Source organism: Microtus ochrogaster, chromosome 24, assembly GCF_000317375.1.
Source record: "Microtus ochrogaster isolate Prairie Vole_2 chromosome 24, MicOch1.0, whole genome shotgun sequence".
Classification (NCBI taxonomy): domain Eukaryota; kingdom Metazoa; phylum Chordata; class Mammalia; order Rodentia; family Cricetidae; genus Microtus; species Microtus ochrogaster.
Genome location: NC_022024.1, coordinates 16,183,315 through 16,187,900, shown reverse-complemented (window position 1 = coordinate 16,187,900; position 4,586 = coordinate 16,183,315). Strand labels below are relative to the sequence as shown.

Here is a 4,586-nt window from a genome sequence, read left to right as displayed (position 1 = left end):
TGCTGGGATTAAAGGTTTGAGCCACCACTGCCTGGCAATTACCCATTTTCAGGCACATCTGGAGTAGCTGAGATGCACTTCCTTACCTAGCATTATACATGCACATTAAAGAATGCAGACACACCTTTTCTCACAGAAACTTCTCTGTTGGTCTTATTAGACTCACGGAACAAGATTCACAACACTTATTTTTCATTACCTCTATATTTTGCTTAGGAAACTAAAATGTCCACATGGGGACATCACAGTTCAAGCACAGCCGAGGGTATCCAAACCTAAACACGTCTTTCTAATCTGCATGGAACAAGAAGTTCTGATCATGTGGTAACCACAGGCAATCCACATGAGCACCCATCTTTTGGGTGCAGAAGAGTCATTAAACAATGTTTATGGTTACAAATTGGCAGAGGAAGGATAATGGGTATACTATAGTAGCAGAACAAGTTTGCACTCCCACCAGCAGTAGGTGAGTGCCCCCCTTTCTCCACATCCCTTCTAGCATGAGCTGTCATTTGTCTTATTGATATGAGCCACTCTTATGGATATAAGAATGAAATATGAAAGTAGTTTTGATTTTTCTCATGACTAAGGAGCAGTGTTGGATGGGTGGGGGGAGTTTAGGAGAGATCTGGGAGGAGACAGGAGAGGGAAAACAGTGATCAGAATATATTGTGTAAGTTTTCAATTTACTGAAAGAGAGAGAGAAGGAAAGGAGCGAGCAAAGAAGAAAAGAACTAGAATGAATGGCCTAATAGGGAAAAGTGAAGGAGAGGACTGGGAGGAGCAGCAAATGGGGGAGTATAGCAAGAGAGTCAAAGGAAAGTGAAAGAAGAGAATTGCATTATGAAAATGATCATGAAGATAAGTCAAAATGCATCACACACACACACACACACACACACACACACACATTCTCTTTTAACATTCTAGGTCCCAATTCAATTTACTAATATACTTTCTTAGGATTCAGACCAAATTTCAAAAAAAAAATGTACACATATAAATTCTGTCTCTTTAATTACAGTTGTAGAGTTGATGGTGGGGGGCAGAAACCCATCTATGGGACTGACCTGTGAGTCCCATGCGACAGGTACATGTATTTCACCTGCATCTGCAACACGGGAAAACTCTCTACCTCTCTCCTCCCAACATTACCGGCGTCTGATGATGAATATATTTTTGAGGAACGAACCACAACTATCTCTTGAAAGTTCTACTCGGTGGATCCAAAGACTCTGAGAGCCACTGAACAAACTTACACTATCCTTAGGCAGCCCTCAAATCATGAAAGACTACTGCTGTTTCCTTTGCCATCTGTCTCAGGCACACATTACCACTTTGTTCACTACCCCTCGGCCTGGATGTCAGCCCACACAGCCCCTATTCTGCTGCCAGTGGGCAAACGTGTTGCCGCTCACTTACAAATGATTTGTACAGTTAAATTACAACTAACAGCAGCATTATTATTCCAAATTGAGCTTATATTATATTGCTTCACTAAAAGAAACATACTTTAAGAAACAGAAAAAAGAAGTAAGACAGGACTCATAAATGTGGCCAAAAAAAAATGTTCCCACATGAATTTGAACTATGCAATCTCTAATCCCATAAATTAACATTCTCAGAAACTAGGACTGTTTCTAAGACCCAAGATGCCAGCCATATCCTCTCTAGAAATGACACGCATGATCCCCATTAATGTGATATAGTGTGGTTGAGAAGTGGCCACTGAGATATTCCCTTTCCTCTTCTAAGTAATGTGCTACAACTTTGGGGAATAAAAAAAGGGGGGGGGGTGCTTGCAAAGAAAAATTTAAAGAGCAATGAAAGAATATAGTTATAGGCAAAGGGCAGAAGCAGCAGAGTGGGAGTAAAACAGCGAGGAAGTTTAAAGATGAAGAGACACTGGAGACTACAGGAGGGGGGATGTGTGGCCGCCACCCGGGGAGAGCAGGTGCCAAGCACTGTCTTGAAAAATGCTTGTGGGCTATATCAGTACCTGTTACCCATCCCTGACCCAATTGCAGTCAGGCTGTATCCTAACCACTTGTCAGATAGACCAGTATTGGAATGGATATTTAAGTTATTGCCCATATGTTTTAGTAATAATTTTAAGACCTATTACTGTCACAGGTTGCTTCTCTGAATGTTTTCCCTATCTATATACTTTTGGTAGTCCAAAAGGAGTGTTTGATTCAAAGACCATTCCAGGTGAATTTTGGGGCTTGCTTATGTGTTTCTCTCAAGTATCAGAACTGCATTAGTTCCCTTCCTTCCTCTTTTGATTTTATCCTAATAAGATTCACGCAAGACACCATGCCACTCATGGCAATCACACAGATGGATCTTGGCCCTCCGACACTTACACACCACACCATCTTTGCTGCCTCGTTCATTGCATGAAGGATACCAAGCAAAGCAAAATGCATTGCTTAAATAATTTCAGTGGCCCATGAAAGGTGAGATTAAAAACTAAGTGTGTTTATAATTCCCGGGGGAGTGGTTGCACAGTCTGGAATGCCCTTCAAAGTGATATTCAAATGTAGGGGAGTGGAAAGACGCAATAAAAGGATGCATGCATCTAATTGTTTATCAAATAAAGAAAAGTTATACTAACAATACAGATGCAAAATTTACTTAAACATTGAAGTGCTTCATTTCTTCCCATTGACCTAATCTCAAACCCAACCATTATTCCCAAGGAAGTCTTCTCATCTTTGCCGATCACTGTGGCAGGGACTTCCATGCATTTTTTAAGATGATATATTCTCTAATCTACTTGAATTCTCAACCTGGCACAAAATGCTCTCCCACAGCTTCCAGGACAGCAGGCTCAATGTAAAATAAAACTGAGCATTTAATTTGGGTGGTGTGCCCTTGCTGTGCATGATTCGTATTATAATTAACAATGTCACACTACCATCTTTTAATGGAAATCAACTTGTATATGTGTGAAATCTAATTTTATAACTAGATTCTTCATAAATTCATTCTTTATACATTGTTATTGAAAGGCTATCTATTTTTTGAAAAGTAACCCTACTTTTGTGAATGACCACACCCATGATTTTTAGATTAAAAACTTCAAACTTATCTTTATAATGTTGACATTTAGGAGGTTACAAAAATATGGTTGGTGGTCACAGAGTGGCATTTAAAAAACTGTCCTACACATTTCAAGCACAGATCCATGCCAATTCTAATTTATTAGGATACTCAACAGTAAAAAGTTGAACTCATGAAACCTTGGCCATAGCTAACTTATGAGAGGCCATTTTGAGTCAGAGGCAGAACCTTATCAAGAATGCAGCAGAAATTTCATAAATTTCAAACAACACAATCTAGGGAATTTCCTTCTCGCACCTGATATGGAAATACGATTATTCACATCAGAACTGTATGAATGTGAACCTCCCTCCTTGCTTGCACTTTTGTGTGCTGGCACCAGTGGGTGGGAGGGGCAACCCTTATGGAGAATAAGCACGTGAATGTGATTAGTAAGATCTCAGTTCAAAAATGCAGCATGGCTTAGACACTTCTATTGGGAGCCTGTTCCATGACAGCAATGATCCAGGTTATTTATGCACAACAAGCAAGATTTCATATTTATATCCAACCACATCTTGCAATAATTTAACACAGCAACCCCCAAATACTGCCTGGGGATGGCACTCTGCTCACATCATTGAAAATACTAACATGAAATGTACTTAGAACAAGATGAAAGCTACAATTTTACAAGCCAAAGAAGAATATTGTTTGATTCTACAGTTCCAGAGGATCAAAAAGAGATCGGAAAATAGAGCAAAAGACACGAGGACTGAGACTTCCTCTGGTCTTTGTACTATGCAGAGCTTTCTTTATGAGAAACAGCCCATCACCCAAACCAGACAATAATGTTGAAATACACCTCCGGCACCTGAGTCCTAGGAGGATGCAGAGTCAGAAATGACTATTCTCCAAACAGTGGAATCATTACTCTTTTGAAGCCAAACTGACATGAAAAATTGAGCCATATTTTGCCTCAGCCGTCTCTCTAAACTTTCCCATTCCAAACCTGTTCCCTAAAACATCACAGGCAACCGCATTAAACACCTTGTCATAGTACATTCACAATGAGAATAAAAACAAACCTGCACTTAGCACCATCTGGGTGTGGGAAACAAAGAGATCACCGGGCAGGGGTAGTTCTTTTCAACTTACAGGACACCATGGGAAGTCCTTTCTGCAAATCTGCACTGACAGAAACGATGATGTGCTCTGTGGCTTCATGTTTAGGGAGTTTGGAGGAGACTACATGATGAAAATATATGTCCATGGGAAACCGGATGTTTTATTAGATTAGATATGGACATGTCTTTAGGTACCCTTGTAAGGTAAGTGACAAGGGTGGCATTCCAAGTTTCACCACACAACCCTTCACATCTAGTTGAAGATAATGTCACTGAATGCTGAGGCATTAAAGGGGCCCAGTTTGTAGAGTATGAAACAGTTAATGGTCAATCCTCTGGTTTAGTTGTAACATCCATATACAGGAACAGCTCTTCCCAGACACAAGAGGAAAGAAAGGAAGGAAGGTAGTGAGG

At 40.2% G+C, this 4,586-nt stretch overlaps 1 protein-coding gene across 5 annotated transcripts in view; it reads right to left on the bottom strand.

The window, feature by feature from the left end:
* Positions 1-4,586, bottom strand: part of Nav3 (neuron navigator 3) — a 714,280-nt gene that overhangs the window by 132,022 nt on the left and 577,672 nt on the right. The window lies entirely within an intron of this gene.